A 22,488-nucleotide genomic window follows, 5' to 3' on the forward strand; every position below is an offset into this window, starting at 1 on the left:
AGGGGAGACCTGATCGCCCTCTACAGCTGCCTGACAGGAGGCTGTAGTGAGGAGGGGGTTGGCCTCTTCTCCCTGGTAACAGACGATAGGACAAGGGGGAATGGTTTGAAGCTGCGCCAGAGCAGGTTTAGGTTAGATATTAGGAAAAACTTCTTCACTGAAAGGGTTGTCAGGCTCTGGAATGGGCTGCCCAGGGAGGTGGTAGAGTCCCCATCCTTGGAGGTATTTAAAAGAAGGATAGATGAGGTGCTTAGGGACATGGTTTAGTGGTGGGATGGCAGGGTTAGGTTAAAGGTTGGACTCGATGATCTTAAAGGTCTTTTCCAACCAAAGCGATTCTATGATTCTATGAAAATGAAACATTTGGTCATTTACTATAATCAACATTCAAATAATATTCTTGCCTACTGAAGATGTGTCCCCTGTTCAAGTCAGAACTGTTCTACTCAACTAAATACGCCTCCCTCCGAACAACCTGAATTGATGAGTTTCTCCACCGCCACACTTCAGCATGTCTCATATTTTAACATCCATCCTACATTCTTATCACAGGGATTGAAGAAAGGAAGCATGCTATTATTCAAAGTACTAGTAGATGAAGGATGACAGTTTTTTATTCTGCGCGAGGGAAACTTCTGCAATAGGAGAATTCAACATGCATAGAAAGCTTTTCTGAAGAGACTTTTCCATCAATTCTGATGATACTTATGTTATTTCCACGCAGAGTATTCAGCCTTCTAGACAGAGATCATACATACAGGGGGACAAGAAGGGCATTCCCGCTGAATTTCCAGAGTGAAGCAACACACTTAGAAAATGTTATGAGTATTGTCTGGAAACAGATACCGTGTCTAGGGTGAGTGGGGGAGTGTTTCCTCTTGAGATTCTCTTGCCTTCTCCTTTGCCTGACCCAAGCAAAGTTTCTCCCCAAAGCACATTCTTTCCTCTTTCACCATTAACATTCTGAGTATATTACAGATTTGTCAGTGTTTAGAGTTCTCAGAAATCCATTGATTAAAAGGGATGAGTGGCTTAATGAATGAATATACACTGAAAAAAATTCAGAACAGACATTGAAATAAGAACTTTTTTCTAATTTAGTGCAAATGCACAATATTTCTAATCAAATAGCAACATATATGAGCCCTAAAAAGACCCAATACCTGTTGTGACTCAAACAGGTACACGGTTTATATATGCAGAGGAGGATTCCTTTGTTTTGTTATGATGACAGTTAATAGAAAGAGACATAAAAAAGAGGCAATTTATCAAATTTGTCTGGAGGTCAAAGGCAACATGTCAAAATTTATTAGTTAAATTGGTCAGTCTCATTCTAAGATTTTATACCTACTCTTGATTCCTTTCAAGGAAAGGGAATATGCCCTCCTGTCATAATTTCATTAGGTAAATCATCTAATAAGAGAGTTAATTATTACAACCTTGTACAATTTTACTGTACACAAAATTGGACATGCTGCATTGCTTGTCTGCATTAACAATAGTAAGAAACAGTATCTGCTTCTTTCTGTGTCATGGGACTAAGAATTCTGTGTTTTTGCCAACATAGGGACAGAATTTGAGACACACAGAGGTACCCCCCAGAACAAACAAAACCCCAAACTATAACGCTTGAGATTTATTACCCTTTAAGAAATACCTGGATAAATGTATCCTCTTTTCTAAACCAAGGATCAGTTGTGCTTTACCCTAATCAACAGCATGAAATACAACACATTTTCTCCTTAATTTTTCTAGGTGGCATTAATTTAACAACATGTTTTAGGAAAAATACATATACTTCTTTCAACTTGTATGCTTTACGGATTTACAAGAAATAACATTCCTTTTTAGCATCCAATATTAAAAATTTTTTTTCTGAAACCCAAATACAGTTATTTATTTGCTCTGGTTTTGTGTATTTTACAGATAGCCAACACAATTGTGTTACCACAATCATCACTACATTTCCAGCATTCCAGAGTTTGTCTTTATTAAAAATTTTCTCTGAAATATTTCAAAAGTGTACACATAATTCTTTTACCCTTAAGAGGCAGAATTCCAGTTAGTCTTCATGAACATAGTTTGAATTTAAGAGTCCCAATTTTTTAACATCACTGAGTAATCATGCTGACTGATCACACCTATGGGATGCTGAAATAAGCTCATTTACAGTGTTACCAAAGCTACCAAGTATTCTGATGCAGAAGAGAGATTACATGGTGCACAATTCATAAATTTAGCCCTTCAATTTAGCAGTCTTCATACTCCAAATTTCTCTTAGGTCTTGTTCTTTTAACAACTTTTCTAGCTTTTCAAGTATCTTCTCACGTGGAATTTCTATCCATCTTGACACACTGAAGGGACAAGTTCATGATCAAAACTTAGTAGTAACCTTTCAAAATCTTTGGAGAAACAGATATTGCTAGCTATGGGCTTTGTTGCAGTCATTTTACTGTTTTTTCTTTAAAATGACGTTTGATTATGTTGTATCCACTCTCTCTCCCCACCCCCTTTTTCTTTTGCCAGTGTATCTTAGGATCAAAGTGAAAAGTTTTCCCCAACAGAATTACTCACTCTTACCCACTGCACCCTGAACACTTTAGTATTATGGAAAATACGTCCTTAGGTATTTTTCACCAGTCGTTCAGTAAAAGACTTTGTGCAATTGCTAGATCCTTTGGTCCTCATTTCCTGTAAAACCCTTTCTTCTGTGACAGAAAACTGTGAAGTTTATCACCAGCTGCAGTGACAGCTACATACATTAAAAATCTTCATTGTTTAATTAATAAGAGGCTGGTTTCCGTCATCTTAAACTCACTCCTCCCCTTGTCATGGACTCTCCAGCAAGTTCAGGACAGAAAGTTCATTTTTATCAGCTGAAACCCCATTACTGTAATTTCCTCCACTTTAAACATACCAAATTTTTATCATGTACTTATCGAGCTCCTCAAGTGGTCATCAATTCTTCACACTCTACCTTCTTCTGCCTTTCTAAAAACAGAAGACATCCTGGTCCTTTGATGGAGAGCAATACTGTGCTCCTCACCTGAACAGTTACCGTCTTCCTTGGAGTTTTGGGTTTGTGAGGGGTTGGTTTGTTTGTTTGTTTTCCCAGGGTGGTTTGGTTTTTTTAAAATCTCTCCCATTATGCCTGGTGAATTTATGACACAGAGGTTGCTGTTGGGGAGAACCCTGGCAAAAGCCTCATTTAAGACCTCCCACAATCCACTCCTGTATTATTCTATATATACACCTTCCGCCCTTCTCCCCATATGCTCTTAGCCTTAAAGCACGTTTTTACTTCTCTTCTCTCGTTTTCTTTACATTCAAATTCTTAGCAGGGCTACAATTTTCCTCCCCCTACTCCCTGTGAGTCTTCCTCTAGCCACACTTTCCTCTTCCTCACATTATTTGTTCAGTCTCACTTGGTCTTAACAGGTTTTTCTCTCCTCAGCCTTCTCCCTCTGAAATTTCTATTTATTTCATTCCTACCCTATCATTTTGATTTTATTTTGCAAATATATTCTGAATTGCAGGTTTTCACCTTACCCATCTTTAGGTCACCTACTATATCTCCCAATTCCTTCTGTAATGCCCTTAATCTCAGGAAATTTCATCTTCATTGAGGATTTCTGAAACTTGCTTTCTTGATCAAGTCTTCTTCTAAATGTTTCTCTGATTAAGTCTCCTCTGATCAAAGGGACTGCTTCTGTCTTTCTGCTTTTCCTGTATATGCCCTGTGTTGCTACGTGGCAATGATTGATATTAAAGGCTTTTTGTGTCATTCTGAAGTTTTTTTTCTCTGAGGACCCTTATGGGTCCTTATATGGGATAATCTAATATGGATCCTTATATCTGTCTCCTTATATGGGACATCCATTCTCTTAAAAAAAAGTTTCAAAAAACTAAGGGCTTGAATAAAAAGCAGCATTCACAGATCATCCTACTGCCTTCTCAAACTTCCATTTCAGGAAAATGTCTGCTCCAGCAATTTCTACTGATCCTATACCACTGTACTGTTTCAATTAAACTAAGCGTTTATATCTAATTAAAAAAATAATGGAAGTTTTGATGAATTCTGTCTAAAAACACTACTTGGTATTTTGAGGTTACTGCAGAAAATAAAACAGTTGTAAGTCAATGAAGTGGAAAATTGCTGTCTTATAACAGATCCTCTAAGGTGCAAAATGTTCTCTTATTTGCTGTTATCAGTATGTCTAGTAATTGCTTTTTGTCCAACTACTTAAGAAGGGGGAAATAGACTTACGGTCTGGAGGAAAAAAAAGACAGCAAAACATACAAAATTAAAGCATTAATTCTTTTAAAATTGATTTCCTATTTTATAGCATTAAGAAAACATACCAAAAAAAGACATCTGGCCTATCAAAACAGAAAAGGTAGAGAGAAGAAAAGAAGCTCCACAAAAATATTTTAAAAAGCAACAGGTCATATTTAAAAATAAACACTCATGGTCTTCTGTTAATTTAGTTCTTTGGAAAAGAAAGCCTTACTACTAATTAGAAGTGTTTTAGCCATAAGGCTGAGAATACTCCTAGTAACATTTCTACATTAATTATAAAACAGAATTGTAAAAAAATCACCTGGTGCTAAATTACAGCTAGGTCTACATAACAAGGAACACTATAAAATTGATTTCTTTAACAAAGTAACAACTCAGACTATGTTCACATCCTTCTTTCATGACTAGCACACACATACACAGTTGCATTTTCCTGGGCTTTCCAAAGAGAATTTTAGGGGGGTTGGCTTTTTTTAATATTTCTGCATGGGTTTGGATTCTCCTCAGTTTTATAAAGACTATCTGAGAAAAGTGAGAGGAAACGGGGCAGGGACTACCAAATAACTACTTTCCAGAACTAGACTGATACCTTACCTTGCTTCAGAACGACTGTGGGATTTGTTTCCCCCACTTCAATTTCATTTTTTTTCTAAACTAGACCATTCAGTCTTCTACAGTATAGCCTTACAACTATAAATTCAGTTTGTACCATACTTGCACCCCGGTATTCTTAAAATCCACTGGAACATAGAAGTAGGTCTTTGAAAATCCTCCTTGGAGTTTTCTAAACTTCTTTGATGTTTTCACCCTGACCGCATAAATGAAATCTTTATTAAAAAGAAAGGTGATTGGGACTACTCTTGTAACAATGATAAAGAATGCCTGACAGATTTACTTTTCTTCTAGGCAACTTTCCAGCCAAAGTCAACAGCTATCAAGAAATCTATCTCTGAATTCATGTTGGAGGATATAACTCGCTAATTAAGTTCTCCTCAGACGTTTCAAGGAACATGCAGATTTTCAGTCTGATCCACTCCAAACACTTCTCTACAGAGATACTACAATTGAGTATAACTGAATAAATTGAGGTTTCTTTTCTTTTTAAGGCATCTGCGATCTAAGTTCTAGCATCCTAGTTCATGGTAAATAGTCTTCCTTGATAGATGAGTAACTAATTTTCACAGTAACTTCCACCATTTTAAGGTTCACTTAGGTGCATTCCTAAATACTGTGCCCTGGCAATCCTCCAACTTATTAACCTAGAAATGTTAAGTACCTATGTACCCTCTGCTACTCCAATAAAACAGCTTTTAGTAAAAATGCTTGAAGACAGACAGGATACTTTGATGAATTAGCACACTCAGAATAACATACAATGGCAGTGCTGTCCTCATGCTCCTCATAACTTGTCCACAATCCCCTGGATTTGACTAAAATCCTGTCTAGAAAGCTACATATTCATTCCACAACCACAGAGTTGTCAAGAATAGATGGCTCACGGAAATACTGCAGAGAATCATCATATGGGAGCATGCTGCTACCTAATATACCCATACCCAGAAGTTTTATTTATTCAAAGTCTGTATTGCAACAACTACCGGCACACAATTTCAAACTGACAGCATGTGAACACTCGCCTACCTGCAAAAGGCCACAAATATACTTTAATCAAGATTATCAAACCACCTAAGGGCTGCAGTAGCAATGACATGCCAAAGCAGAGGAGATCTAATCAAGTACTGGACAACCAGGCTCTTCCACAAAACCCTCCCAGGAATCACTCTACTGATCACTGAAACCTCTTGCAGCCCCACATGTGTGGAGGAAGGTTTCTAGGTCTCCCCTGCCCTGGGCAACCACATCAATGCAGCAGATCCAGATGTTTTACACACGCTCAATTCACTCATGTACTGAAGTTTCTGTTAGGACAGCCCTACCCAAACCCAGACGTTACATAAAAGAGTTCAGTATGATCAACTGCATTATAATACAACCACATGAGATGATTAAAATAACTTTTTCCAGGTGCCAGATATCTGCCATAGTGTTTGGATAAAATCAGGAATATCTTATTCCTTGCTGAGCTTCTAATCCTGCCTCCTCAGAATATGTCAAAACCAATAACCATGGCAGACACTTACACTTGATATCTTTATTTTCTCAGTAGCATCAAAATCTACAAACTGCAGTTCTAGTTGTCTCCGTCTCCTGAACTGCCCTTCCTATCCGTTCATCCCCCACAGTCCTCCTCACCTCCCCCAACATGTTGACACAGGGGAGTTTTAAAAAGAAATCAGAATGAAGTACATTGCACAGAAGGGGGATTTATTTTAGCATAGGCACATAAGAAGAAGAAACACTGAGAAAACTACTTCAATGCAAGAACTCTATTAAGTTATCTCAGCTTCTATCCAAGTTGAGATACTTACTGCATAATATTTCAAGTCAAGTAATTTTTTTGAATGCAGAGTTAAGGTACCACAGTGCCTGTGTAGAACAAGGATTGCAGAAACTCAGTAATTTTGCAGGACATTTTACGTTGAACTGTGCGTGCCCAAAAACATTACAACAAGTAGTCTATTTAGGAACATGTGGCATAATGCAACCCGGCTCTTTCAAAACTACCCGTACAGGTATTACTTCTTTGAAAGGAAGTAATACCTCATCAGAATGGAGGGAGTATTGATCTGGTAAATGGCAAAATACAGCATCTTCCTAACCTTTCACCTTCACTTCTGTCACTATAACATATATTCAGAATATATTTTCTGAAGTGGTTTTTCCTTCTCTTTTTGTCCCATAGGATCAACAAAATGCTTACTGCATTACCAACAAAACAACCCATGCACCAAAATCTGACAGAAAACAACCTGGTAAAAAATTCAGACCATCAGAAAAATCTATGAAAAAAAAAAAAAAAAAAGGAAAACGTAAAATGCTTTTCTTTGTGAAAGAAAAAACAACAAAAAAAGATGAATTATAGAATGAGTATCTCATAGTGAACGCATGAAAATAATGCTCAATTACCAACCCAATGCAACAGTGAAAACTAAAGGAGCAGAGATGAAAAATACTACGTAAGGAGGCCAAACTATACCCAAAGCAACATAAAAATCTCTTACAGTCCTTCTAGAAGTTTTCTGTTTATAAAACAAAGAAGATATAGGACACTTATTTCAACCATGTAAATTTGCACTGCACCACAGTACCACAGTAAGTAATTTCAGATATGCTGCCTAAGTTTCTAAGACTGTTCCTGTCTGGTTTCAGACCTGCCTTATATAATAACCTTCATGAGATTCAGCACTCTCCATCAATTTCTCAGTACTCTCAGACAGCTCTCCTCACAGCTCATAAATACCACCCTTTCTTCACACCCTTCTCTCTCTTCGTTACTTTACCATCACAAATTCCAGAAACTTAGTTGATGACATCTAGCCCTGTAAGAACTAAAGAAAAAAAAAAAAAAAATCTTAAAAAAACCCCACAACAGTAAAACAAGGAAATGTAACTGCATTTTTACTTTAGTAACCTCTATCTCTTTGAAAAAAAAGTTAATTACAAAGTATAACAAAACTGCATATAAGGGTGACCAAAAAAATACACCACAAACTTGTTATCCTTGACTAAATGGTTTCTTACAGATACAAGGCATTAAAGATAACAAGAAACAAAAAATCCTCACAGTTGAAGTGAGAGGGGGAAGACCTTTCTCTTTTTCATGCATATAAAAATTTTTTAAAAAATCTCCAAAATTATTATGGGGAAAAAACCACTTTGGACTGGACTACACATTTATAAGGAAGCTCGTAACGAGATCGAGTAGCATAGTATCCTTCCCAGGTGAGACCAACCTGAAGAAAAATTATTGGGGTTTTGTGGGGTTTTTTTCTTTGTAGCAGTCAAAATACTCTGTCAGTTCCAAACAATGCTCTGGTACTTGCTACTGGAATTGCCAGGGCAGGTTTACGTTGGACATTAGGAAAAATTTCTTCACAGAAAGGGTTGTCAGGCACTGGAACACGCTGCCCAGGGAAGTGGTGGAGTCCCCATCCCTGGAGGTATTTAAAAAGACAGGCAGATGAGGTGCTTAGGGACATGGTTTAGTGGTGGGATGGCAGGGTTAGGTTAACGGTTGGATTTGATGATCTTAAAGGTCTTTTCCAACCTAAACAATTCTATGATTCTATGGTAAAACTCTTGAGATATACACAAGTATGTTAGAATACTAGCACATTGCATACAAAAATTGCTTTCAATAAGTCAAGCACAGATCGCACATTTTATTGCCATCCATGCTCTTGAAATGGAACTGCAAAACAACCAGAGTTTGCATTTATTTTAATTGCAGATAATATTCTGAGCCATGCTGAAACATTCTACACCTATGGAGATACATACAATCGTTTATACTTCACCCTGAACTCTCTGAAAATGCAGGGAAAATAATTTACTAATCATCTATCACTTCTTCTAATAATGAGCCATTAGAACAAAGGCCAGAAAAAGCAATTCAAGCCACAAACTATTCTGAAATGCTTAACATGGGAAGAGTACAAACAACAGAAACTATTACAGCAGATGTTTAATTAATTGATCAATTTCTACACTCATTTACAGCAATCTTTAACCTAACTCTCCGAGACCATGTAAGAATGAAGAGTAGATGAATGGTTTTATTGTTGTAGTTTTTAAACTACACGGGTTATTTCTGAAAAAGTTACTTCAACTCCAAAACGGCTCGGTGCAAAAATGGCACTCATACAACTTCTGCTGGAGCAGGGGCTTTACAAGACAATATGAACAATTTCCCTAGGACCCTCCAACTGGACCTCTCCTTCCATATGCCAGAAGACACTTATTTCAGTTCACTCTTCTATCCTTTATTTACACCCTGCCTTTCTCCCTTTCTACCCTCCCAAAATGGGAGAAGTTGTCACAGGATTTTTCAGAACGTACTTACAGTTGCTATAAAATACAAACAACACAGAAAATGTTATTTCTCTAATACCAGTATATATGTGGTATTGATGCCTTTCCAGGGTGAGCCCTCCCTATTTGAAATACGCACTTACATACACTTTTAAGGAAAACAGATGCTTAAGACTACACAAGTACCTACTGTGTTATATGCTTTCCTGCACCTCTGTCTCAATCATGAGCCTCATATTATTTCATGTGACAATATAACAATGCCAACTATTTTTTACAATATCACTTTATTCATGTAAAGTCCCGATACCTCTACATGGACTTACAGATAAGACAGCTATACTAACAGGATTTTTTCCTGTCTTACATAAGAATGTTATCTAAAATACTGAGAGAGACTTTAAACAATTAGGCATCTGTGGAAAATAAAAAGCAACCTTTTTTCCCTAGTACCAAGTCCAAAGCCTGTGCAGCACTTTTCAAGTGGTCATGATTCTCTCAATACTCACACATATCCAAATATCCATGCTTACATAAGAAAAGCTGAAGTAACGGATGATAATAATTAAAAGAAAAAAAAAAAAAAAATCTAAAATGTGCCAAGTTAATTATCTGCCATTTCAACAAATGGTGTGAAGACTTATTTCCACTTACATTTATAATAAATTGTACATATAGGTGAACATTTCCATTAAGACCCAATTAATATGCCAAAAAGTAATTGCAGGTAGATATTCCAAACTTATATTGAAATTAATCTATTTTAGAAATTCAATCATTTACAACAATAAGTAAAAAAAAAAAAAAGATAAATCAGCATATACAGACCTTCCAGTAGTCAGATTGTAAACTGTAGTACCTCTGGTATGCAGATAATGCTGTAGGAAAGAAAAATGAATGTTGAATTTGTTTTGTTGCATTTTCTCTGAAGAAAAAGACAGAAAACCTTAAAAGTCAGAATACACAACATTAAAATGATAAATGGTTTAATAAAAGTAACACTGCCACAATAAGTACACTGTTGTGGGTAATGCATTCTTTAAGATTATAATTTTGCTTTATGAAATGTCAACCCAAAAGTATATTTATTATTAATCTTACAAATGTAAATCAAGCAATATTTTAAAGAAAACCTATAACAAAAGAAATCATTTGAAATTTTGGGATTTTCATCCTGGACAAAGCTGTTGTAAGATTTAAAAATTTAATCATGTAGCTCATTTACCATGCTCCCTGATGTCCTGTAATTTCTAAAGAACTGGTGCGGAGGGACATACAAAGAGAAATCAATTTCACATGCCCTTTCATTCAGTAACTAGAGAAACAAAAGCAAGCGAAAAAAGCTTACATTTTATTCAACATCTAAGACCAAGACTAACCTGGAAAACAGTGCTAAGAACAGCTCTTAGCTGTTATTTAGTAGAATATTAGCTCAGCTTAGTAATGAATGTCTCAAATCACCATTCCTGCATCCTATTCCCCACTAAAAATTCTGGTTGATTCATCTTCCTCAAGCTAACAGGCTGCATCAGACTAAAACGCAAACAGGCTTTACTTTCTTATAAGATCATTGCACTAGGCACCACACAAAAATGAAGAATTTAAAATAACAATTCACTGCAGTAACACCAAGATTTTGACTTTCCAAGTGTTTGTTTCTGAAGATTTAAGAATGGCTTCTACACAGATTGTATTTTCCAAAGAACAAAAGACAAACAATAAAGTTTGAAAAACTACAAACACTAAACAGATTAAGACGGTAAGAACAATATGGACTTTATTTGCAGGTTCATTTCCTGCAAGTGCCATGGATAAACCACGTCCTGAAACGTTATCACCTTTCAACGCCTGTCTTGCATATTAACTTCCATAACTGAACAAAACTCCTTAAGTTAAACAAAATAAGAACAACATAGACATAATGAGAAGGCACACAGAGCTTTCTGTTAAGAATATACCACCTTTGCACTCATCTGACTATGGAGACTCACAATCTTGTATTTTTAATTGCCTAACTGACAGATGCTGAATCATGCCCATAAGGTGCCCCTCACCACTGGAACTGCTTGTGAAGCCGGCTTCTAATTTTGGTGCTCTAAACTGTGATTTACTTAGATGCCTAGAGTAGAAAAAAACCTTAGGACACTCATCATTCTTACACTATCAACATGCAGTATGTGTAATTGGTTACATGCAACTTAGATGAATAAAATCACTTAAAAATCTAGTCAATCGGGCTGTCTTTCACAAGTGAAGAATACAATTCCTCCCCCACCCCCCAAATAAAATCTGGCACAAACTGAAGGATATGACTGCAGACTTAACAATGTAAGTTTAAGAATGTTAAGACTAAGCATATTTCAGTCACATTCTGTAATTATGTTACAGAGGATGTTCACGATAACACAAAATAACTTCCTACCCCAAACACTCCTTCTAGATTCACCTTCTCCCAGGTATCATTAATGACGTTTCTACAGAAAGGCATAATTTTTACCCAATTTTTACCCAAAATTTTTACCCAAAATTTTATCCCAATTTTAAAGGTTAAAGCATATTTTGAATACTTAAGTCAACAGCACCATATTAGGCAAGATTTAGGAAACTGAGAACTTCTTGTAATCTATTTTTCTTAAAAAAGTAACTATTGCAGGCAATTATACAGGGAATATGGATAAAATAAAAAGATGAGAAGAACATGAAATACAGTGCTAAGGATTTATACTGGAAAAATAAAAGGAAGAACTTTTTCAGCGTAGCCGTTAAAAAATATAGGAGTAGCCACATAAACATAGCTGTTAAACAAGAGAGCTGAACTATTTTTCTCTATAGCAGTTAAGGTACTGCTAGTAAGTCTATAAAACTTCGCCAGTTTAAAAAAAATACAAAAATATAGAAGCAATGGGAAGACCTAAAAAGGAAAAAAAAAAAAAAAAAAAAGGAAGAAAAAGAGGGGAAAAAGAAAAAAGCCTTAATGCTATTCAGTGATCAAGACATTCCTTATGCAATTACAGCAAAAAACGTGTACAGCTCAAGCCTTTCCTCTTGCTCCTAAGTCTAGCTAGTAAGAGCACATGCAGCCAGAGACAACAGAAGTGAGCAGGACTGAAAGAAGGGAGAGAAGACATCTGAAGGTATTCACTCATTCAGCCCTGATAAAGCCTCATGTCGGGGAGGAGGACGACTGGGAGGCACAGGAATCTAGGCTCCACTAATGTCACTGCTTGTAAAGAAACTTGCCCAGAGAAGTTCTAGCACCTCCATTTAACACAGGGATAAGTTCTTATATTAAAGAAAGGAGTCTTTGCTCCATGACATTCTACCAGTTTTCCTTAGAGTGTTGATGTTTGCAAGTTATTTTCTTTTCTAACTCTTCCATTCTTCGATAAATTTTACTAACTTCCCACAGTAACAGTTGAAATGACTGCTTTAATATGGCAGTCTCATGTTACAATTAAAAACAAGTACATGGAAAGCATGGACTGCTGAAGCATATTTCATGTTTACACAAGAAGGTGGTAAGGCCTTCATTCTAAGGAGGTTCACGTTACTCTTCCAGATGAAAAAGAAAGACACTACAGTCCTCCAGCCCAATACTACTTCTGGGTTCAGCAACTTCTTCTAGGGATCCAGCCTTTCCTTCTAGGGTAACAGTATTCTGCTTCTACTTAGGTTCTTGAAGATGAAATACTAAAATTCTCAGTGTCTTGTGGAAAATGCATAACAGTGAATCATGGAGGGATCCCTTACACAGGAGCACACATCCCTTTCCTCCTCATGAAAGTTAGACAACTAGAACTGTTATTGATGCACAGCTTCAGCATTTAACAAGTGCTCATCTTACAGTTAGTTACCTGTGAAAGTTTATGTCAGCCCTCTTTACATCTAGATTAAACATCTGCTCCACAAGCACTCAAGGTTGTGGGATTGAAGGAACAGGCAGAAAAACAGAAAAAAGGAATTCAAGAGAATGTTTTTTTGCCAGGGCCCACATGAAACATCCCTAATCAAGCATATCCCTAAGACAAATCTCGCATATAAGAGCCTAGAAATCAAATTATGAAAGCAAGATTTCTGAAGAACTAGTTATGGTTCATGTTCTACTGCTTTAAAACTAGTAGGTTGTTTAACAACCTACTAGTTTTAAAGCAGTAGAACATGAACCATAAATATGAACCCTATCATACTTTCTACTTCCTGAGCAAGTCACTGGTGAGCAGACATTTATCCTGAGTTCTATGGTGTAGAAATAGCGCATCTTATCTAAAAAGTGTATTATGGAACTACAAACAACTTCTCCCGTAAGTTTCTAACTATAAGAAATTAGTGCGAACCCCTCAAATTACTTTATTCTAGATTAAGAAGAAAAAGATGAGCAAGCGAATCTGCTGAGCAACAGAAATTTTCACAAGTCCCTATATGAAACACAAAGCTATGCTTCATCAGTGCTATGATTCAAATTATAGGATGATATTATCTGGTTTATTAAAAAGTGAAAAGAAAGTCACTTGCATCATGCATCACATTAGTAGTATTACCAAAAAAAAACAAAAACAAAAACCAAAAACCACCACAACAAAACAAAACAGAAAAACACCCAAAAACCCAAACAAAAAAAACCCCTCCAAACCACCTGAACACTAAAGGCTGCAATGTCATTTGCACCTTTAGTTTTCATCCAAGACTGGTCATGCCAAGGTCAGAATTTTTGTCAGAAAAAAAAATTCTTTCAACATAGGGTCAACTCTCATTTTTACAGATAAAAGCAAATTATTATTATTATAGCTCTTCAGATCAATCACAACCAGCTATATTGCTTGATGAGAACAAAATAATGTTTACCTAAAATAGCTCTGAAAAGAAAAACACCACCTTTCCACAGAAAGAATTAAAACTACTGGACAGCAAGAAACCTCCTCAGCTCAGGCTTGCTTCGGAATCTGTCTTTTAAGCCTCTGCTGCCTACTGCAGAGCTGATCCTCAATGAGTTCATACAGTCACAGTCTACTGGTTTCTTCTTAAAGGTTTTTACAGCCACCCAGAACTACCCATTTAGCAACATCTACGGTTACTTAACACTGACAGCCTTTATGATTTGCCCCCTAAGAGTCTGCCTTCCTCTCCTACTATGACTAGGGTCAAGGGACACCTCAGAATCAGGACAGGGATGATACTGGGTTTCTTACTCACCCCCATTTAAGATTCCTTGATTTGACATAGAGAACACAAAACAGCTTTTACATAATAACCATGTATGTGGTTTCAGGATGCTATTTTTTTAAATCTACGTAATTTCCTAAGAAAATGGTAAAACTCTGTAAACTATATAATTGTTTCAGTAATATGACAATCTCGCTTCATATCCAGAGTCTAAACACATAACCTAAGCAAATAAGCGAGGTGAAAATGGGGAGCAAAATGTCTAGAATGAATGGTATCTACCCACCTGTCATTTTTAGCACATCTAGTCACAAATCACGCAGTCACAAAGGATGGCTTTTATGATCTGCTCTAACAAACCTACTTTACAATACCTGAAAATTTAAGAGGCCTTTGAAAGTGATGCAAACATGGAGCACTTTGAGTACTTTAGTGCTTGAGTAAGGAAAAAGTGAACTAGATACTGACACCATCTAGTGGCACTTTGCAAGGCTAAATGTGACTAACAGATTTTTGGCAGTTAAGAGCAAGCATTAATTTGATAACATACCCCTGAAAAGAGAACTTTAAAACAACTCAAATCACCATATTCTTCTTTGTAATTCAGTCTTCTTAAATAGAAATTGCTTTTATTAATGTTAATTTTTAAACAAGCACTAACATTTCTTAGTGCTTATCTGATGTGAAAACAAATAGTAAAATAGAAAATTAGCTGAAGAACTGCACAAGGGAAGCAAGGAAAGGGCACATGCATTGCTTTAAATCTGACAATGCTTCGAGGAAAAATAAATTTTCATTAAACACCTAGGAGACATATGCAGATTATGGCAACAGCTTATTATTTATCCATAATAGTGTTTTAGCTTAGCAAGATGAACACTGCTGGGCCATAAAATTAAAGACATCAAAAGGTAAGGAAATTCCAAGGATGAGTCAATGACCAAAAAAAATGTTGTGGAAGCTAGAGCAGCAAAATGCAGCTCAGGTCTTTTGTTCCAAGGCCTCAGGAAAGAGGCTGTTCTCCATTTCCTCCAGAGATTTGTGCTGAAAGTACCAAAGAGACGATCAAAGAAACCTAAAGCATGTCTTCCTTTTAACACAGAATGAAGGCAGACACACAAAGGCAACACAGTCATACATTTAAGAAAGAAAAATCACCAAATACTCCTCTATGTAGCTTTATTAACAATTACACATCCTCATCTGGAAATACAACTCAGCAGCAAAGTGGTGAGAACCCCACCATTCCATGATCATGTCCAACTATGAGCTGCAGAGGAGACTAAGAAGTATTAGATGTGTAAAACACACGAGTTTGACACAGAGTTTACTGTTACAGAAATCCTTTAGATAATTATCTCTAGGAAAGGTCTTAATACATCAGTGAAGGAACACAATGGAATCACATGAAGCTCAAAATACCTTCAAAGAGCATATTCTGCAAAATTACTTTTAACAATTAAGTGCATATTTAGAACACTGCCCAAAATGAAAATTTTCAGCCAAACAATCAAAAAAACCATGGTCCAGCTATATTCTATAATAACAATCTGCTAATCCCTGCCACATGATTTATAAAGAACATTGTAATGTTCTAAGCTTAAGATAACATTCTTCTTTCTATAGGAATTTAATGTAACCATTTGAACCACCTGAAATTAAACTGCCCAAAATTTAACAGCAGCACCCTGAAGATGAAATAAACAGCTCTCAATAGAAGCAACCCAATTTCTGCCAGTTATTAACAATTGCAAACAACAAAATAAATAAACCCCTGAAACCTAAAAATCACACTTATTTGAAGCACAGCCATTGCTTCTTCAACTCATTCACATTGCTATGCTACTGAAAACATTACATTCTAGTTCTTCAGGACTCATCAGTAAATGACAACCCAGCAGCAATCCCACAGCAACCAGCACAACCCTATCTATGCTGGGAAGCTCTCTCACATTTTATGGGATGACTCCTACTACTCTGTACCTCAGAACACAGCACATTGAAATGCTTCCTAATGACAACATTTTTCTGCAAAGTCCTGAAAGGCTGAGACATTAACCACTACAGAAAAATTCTCTACAGAGCTGGAATTTTAAGTACAAAGGAACACACGTACATCGCTGAATTTGGGAGTTGTTCTTGCAACTAAAACAACTCTACATAAGAACAATCAAAAAGTGTTTAAATTTTGATTTTAAGCTATATCTTAATAAATGAGCACCTCAATAAACATTTTTTCAGTTTTGTTTTAAATTTTAGCCTAACAATTGCTAAAAAATGCCCTTGGACTAATTAACACTGGCTTATAAATTACTTACAGTATTAGTGCTTTTGACAATGCAGTGACTATCTACAAAGTAAGTATTACTAAAACTGTTCTGAGATAGTACACAAAAAAACCGTGATCACCACTTGAGTAGAGCAGTAAGAATTATTTTAGTGCAGTATTTATTGTGCTTTAGTAACTGTGATGTGAATAATTGCATGTTTTTCCCATCTCATTCATTAATTGCCTTATCTACTTCTACTTCCAGGAATTTTACTTAGAGAACAGCAATTCAAGGAGGCAAATGATAAAAGTATGTCTCCACTTGTGCAATTGTTAGCTGTCCTCCAAGTCACAGGCTGGAACACAGCCAGTATATATGACTTTCTCCAAAATAGATATAAAGATCCCTAAGGAAAACAGATGATGTCAGAGTTCATGAGCTCATTAAACAGCATTCAGATAGAACCCAAACCTTAAAGATCACTGTCTACACTCTGTACTCCTTATGGAAACCAGAGCCATGAGGGGAAAAAAAAAAAAAATCTCCAACTACTGATGTAGCATCAGTTTCCTCCAAGACTAGCAGCACAATAGTTTTGGTAAAATCCCAGCCCTCCCAAGGAATGCAGTAGCAAAGTTCACAGGTATATACCATGGAGTCCTAGCTGGATTCACAATGCTGCCAGCATCCAGAAACCCTACATGACAACTCATCAACCTCCTCTGGCAAAACCTGAGGCTGAGGTTTCACATTCTGGGGCAATTGCGTCACTTTTTTTCTGCTAGCTTATTTTTCAGTTGGATCAGTTCCCCACACAGCTGCACGTTCAGCTGTGCCAGCACAAAGCAGAGAGCAGCAACAGGGAGATGGGGGTGCCACTAAAGACACGCCCAGGGAACAACGGGTTTGGAAACCTCTGAAACAATCACACAGCTGAGGAACAGCTGCCTCATCGGGAAAAAAAAGAAAAAAAAAAAAGAAAAAAAAAGGAGGAAGACATCAGATTTAAGTTAAGAAAATGCTACTGAGGAAACAGAATAGTTTTGACCGGGAGGAGCAAACGTTCTCATTTTGGGAAATCCCGAAGCCAAATTCTGACCAGTAATGATCAAGATGACGAAAGCTGGGCACAGAAACCACTTTGAACATACTTGCTAAGCTGAATCAGTCTGCCTTGGTTACAATCATCTGCATACAAACCAGTGGCTCAGAGTATTCAAAATGTGAAAAAAGGTTGATACCTTGCCTAGGACCTTCTCCTAACAGTAGCAGAGGGCAATTAACAGACAACTCCATTTCATGGCTGCAGAGAAAACCCTTTAGCTAACAACAGCAATTCAAACATACTGCATTTTGGGAAAACTACAAGCTGCAGACCAGCTGCTGCTATTTTAAAGGCTAGGAAAAAACACTCTGATACTCTCACCTCAGATATAACACAGAGAAGAACAAAACTCATCCAATAATTTCTGATGTAAACTCACAACTTTTATTAGAGACAAGTATTTCTTTTTTATGAAAAAAAAGAAAAACCCCACATATTAAATCTGGACTTCAGTGGCTACACATCACAGAAAACATAATGCACTTCCAAGAGAGATTACTACAACATTTAATAGATTTCATTTAAAAAATAAGCATGCTAGGAGTATTTAGACTGCAGCAAGGCATCGCCGTCAACGTACTCCACATTCAAACATAGCCTGCCCCTAACTGATACCCCCTGCATACACGCAGCAAGGGCAGCATTTGCCTGGTTAGTGCCAATAATGACCTGCAGTAACCTGACATGAATCCTTCCCAAGGTCCCTCTTTTCTGGGGTACGAGTCCTAATTCTTATAAAGAAATGATGTACAGTCTTGTTTGCTGCATTTATAAGAACGTATCAGCTACATGAACATTCTAACACACAACAAATACACCCAAATGAATGATCCATGTTTGTCAACCTATTTGTGAAAAAATGAGACAGATGAAAACAGAAGAAACCATACACATGAAACCTAACGGATCTCTATCAACCGCTGATCGCTTCATCTTGATCACTGATCATGCTTCTGCAATCAACTAACAATTTTGTTCTGCTTTGCACAAACTATATATATATTGCAAGCGTTTTTAAACAAACACCGCTCCCACATCTGCATTTAATAAAGATACACCTTTCTATATTACATACAAAGGTGTACACATTTATTAAAGATATTTCATTAATTAAATAATAGGCTTCCAAGGAAAAGTTGTGCAGCACAGTCATGCTGCTATCTTGTGATATTTTATTAATTACATCCGATTTATTAAACACATCAACTTCTATACAACTTTGTCCAAGACTAACTTCAGCGGAAAAAGATTTACACTTCTGAAGATCATCCTGCCAGCATTTTACACTTCTGGAACTTCAGGACTTAAAAATTGGATAAAATATACATTAGTGAGATCAAAATATTTCTAAACTCCCTTTACCTTTCAGTTCCCAAGCACTTGAAATTTAACTATAATTGCAATTAGAATGTATGATAACTAAAAGTAACAGAATTTATAGAATGGAATAAAATTTATTTTTGCTTTAAATAAATGCACCAACATTCTACTTCTTTCAAGTAACAGTAGTAAATTGATTATAGAACACTTATATCTTTTGGCATTGTGCGTAATACTTTTACTGTCTTTGGTACTGGAGTTCAATGACTGTTGTGAACAAGAACATGTGTCCCTCACTTAATAAAAAACCCCTTTAACTTCCCTTTTCCTATGAATTAAAATTCCTCCAGTATTATTTTCACTACTACCCCATTTCTTTGAAGATACAGGTACACCTGATTTTTTTTATATACTTCATTACTAACAAAAAGTTTGTTCACTTCTTGAGACTTCTTTCATGATTGAGATGTGACTTTAAACAGGCATCTAAGAAAATACTAAGTATTTTAATTCAGGTTTTTAAAGCCTAAGTGTTTCTTCCCACACAGTTCTGTTCAAACTTGTTTACAGTTGTGGAGAACTGGTATTTTCAACCATTTGTATTTTTATGCTTGTTCTTAAAACTATATACACAGTACAAAGCAACTCTCCATCGGTAAACCTCGCCTCTGATCCATAGCAACGTCTGGTCCTGTCACTCTTAACTGTTATCAACTTAACAGCAGAGTTAATACAGTTCAGCCCACAACCCTGCACTGCCTTTGCTAAGTAAAATATATCCAATAAGCCACACTTCCCTCACATCATACCAAGTTCTATTAGGCTAATCAGAAACAACAGTGTAAATTGTTTGCAGAGAGGGTGGTTGAATTTTCTTCAAAAAATGAAATAAAACAAAACCATGCCAGCATATTGCCACGTTTTCTTCAGGTTTTCCCATGTCTCCGGAATTAGAAACACCAGTGGTCACATTACACCACTTGGATGGGCTGTAGGTACAAATTGTCAGTACTCGGGTCTTAAGCTCCCCATATATTCAACAGAGACAGATGCCTCAATCACTCCAAGCCTTCTGAATTGACATAATCAATTTGGGTACTGCAAGTTCCTCCCTAGTAATATCAAATCTGAACTTGTGTCACCTAAAAAATGAAGGTGAGGTGGGTTTCCAGGAGCCCTAACTCACACTGTTTCACGTTAGACAGAGTGAACAAGTGGACACATAGACACACTGTTATAAAATGTTCCACAGCTAGCCTGAACCTAGCTTTTGAACTACCATCAGTTATAATTAATTTCCCTATTTTTACGCACCAAGGTAACTGTAAACCTGACACCCAGTGTGACACGAAGCGAACAGTCAGCAACACAGCAAAGTATCTTTGGGAATCCACATCGCTACCAAAAAAGCACTCTGCTGACCCACAAGCAACAAAGCACAAGTCTACATAAGGTTCTATGTTCACTGGCTGCAATAACAGCAAAAGACATCAAAATAATTTAAAAGATTGATGAAGCAGAGTCGTAAAGCCCCCATGCACACATAGCCCTCCCCCTGCAAGCCTCTACACCCATTCTTCCACCCAGTATTTACAACAGAACTTGAAACACTCTTAACTGCAGACTTTTGCTTTACCACTTTCAGCCTAGCCTTACCTGTTGAGGTTGTGGACATACATGAAACCACTAAGGCTCTTGTCCTATGCACCTGTGTCTCCCACCCCTCATTAGGAAACCTTCAGAGGCATGGGTTCAACTGTTTGTACAGTCATGTAATAACGAACCAGAAAAATGAAGCAGGCAGTGTGGTACTACTGTATAAACTAAATAAACTTCATATTCGTACCTGAACCAGTAGTGTTTTGGTTTGGGTAAAAAGAACAAGAAGTTAGAATACAACTGTTCTCGTAAAGACATCATCAGTCTTACTCTGTTATGGGCTTTGAAATACAGTACAAACCGAGAAAACAGTCACTTATCCAAATGTTTTTCAGTCTATTGTGTCACCTCTATCAAATGACAATCCCCCAATGACATTTATCAGAAGTACTAAAAAACCTTACCTTTTGGATAATCTTCCAATAAGAGGTTGAAGTGACCTAACTGACAAAAGAAATCAGACTCGACCTTTCCTTCAGCTTTCAAAATTAGCGATTCATAGCAGCGAACAGCCTGGGAAAAAGAAATACAAGGTTTTCAAAATGCTGTATTTAACTAAGGCAAATAATACATTTTCTGTACACTTTCTGAGAAATAAAGTTTTTTGTTACTCTTCAAGGCAAGAAGTTTACACTCTCAGTAACTTGTAGTCAGCATTACTTTTCAAAGAAGAAATATAATAATTAAGACAGAACAGATAGGAAGTTCACCAATTCTAATGCAAATTGATAGCAAATTAACAGTAAAACTTTTCTCTGGTTTATCTGTGGACTCCAGAAACATTTGATTTCCCAAACACAAAACAAAGCTCTAACATACATGACAATTCCTAACTTTAAAACAAACGAACAAAAAACCCAACAATGCAATACACAAATATTGCTTTTATTTATTCTTTCCAATGTACAAGAAAGAAACCTCTCTGATTTTATTCTCATTCTGTGTTTGTTTTTTCTAAAGGATTCACATTTCATTCTACTGGCTGTTTCACTGGTTTTTGCTAAACTGAAGAATATGCTACCTCAAGATGCTTGCTTAGGCAGTTTTTATACCTTAGCATATTTCCCAAGATCTGATTCTTTTCACATATCTCCATCACGTCATAAAATCCAGTTTACTACCTCCTACTTACTACACAGTTACTGTAGACTAAGCAAAGCTAAAGTTAGAAACATGAATCCTATTAGACAAGACTGACTTTGACAAAAGTTGCCCTAGAAGTTTTTAAGCAGCACACACAATCAAAGCACGTTTTGTGCCGCAAACACGCATTTTTATAAACTGAACTGATACCTTCTGTTCACCATAATGGTCACAATCTTTAACCTGTTATATTCTTATCTCATGATCCTATTTATACTTTGGGAATGAATGAATGAATAGTAAGTAAATTGGTTTCCCAACTTTTTGGACTTCCAGTTTCTTGACTTTGAACATACTAGCCATTAAAATGAAGTAGCTGAATAAACTTAAATGGGAGGGAAGGTCCTTTGCACCAGACTTTTGGGACAGTTCTCAAAAACTTGACAGACTTCCAACAAATTCTAATTCCAGCTGGTTAATCCATGACTTTCACCAACTCATGGTTTAACTATGTTTCAAATTTGGTTGTAACTGCTTGATTTTAATATATTACAGTAATCAAAGACCTTAATACTTAATCTGAAATTATGAGCTTCATTAAGTCATTTTATTAAAACTGGTAATTCAAAAGGGGGGGGGGGGAATCAATCTATCCTGTA

General features: G+C 36.5%; 1 protein-coding gene across 6 annotated transcripts in view; it reads right to left on the reverse strand.

The window, feature by feature from the left end:
* KDM6A (lysine demethylase 6A) overlaps positions 1 to 21,256 on the reverse strand; it is a 119,813-nt gene extending 98,557 nt beyond the window's left edge. For all 6 annotated transcript variants that reach the window (XM_009646994.2, XM_009646991.2, XM_035902399.1 and 3 more), the window contains exons 1-2: positions 21,151 to 21,256; positions 10,061 to 10,110 (exon numbers count right to left, since the gene is read on the reverse strand). The gene's annotated coding sequence lies outside the window, so the exon portion shown is untranslated. The remainder of the gene's footprint in view (positions 1 to 10,060; positions 10,111 to 21,150) is intronic.
* Between the last annotated feature and the right edge of the window lie 1,232 nt (positions 21,257 to 22,488).

Source organism: Egretta garzetta, unplaced genomic scaffold (assembly GCF_000687185.1).
Source record: "Egretta garzetta isolate BGI_Z169 unplaced genomic scaffold, ASM68718v1 scaffold1099, whole genome shotgun sequence".
NCBI classification, from domain to species: domain Eukaryota; kingdom Metazoa; phylum Chordata; class Aves; order Pelecaniformes; family Ardeidae; genus Egretta; species Egretta garzetta.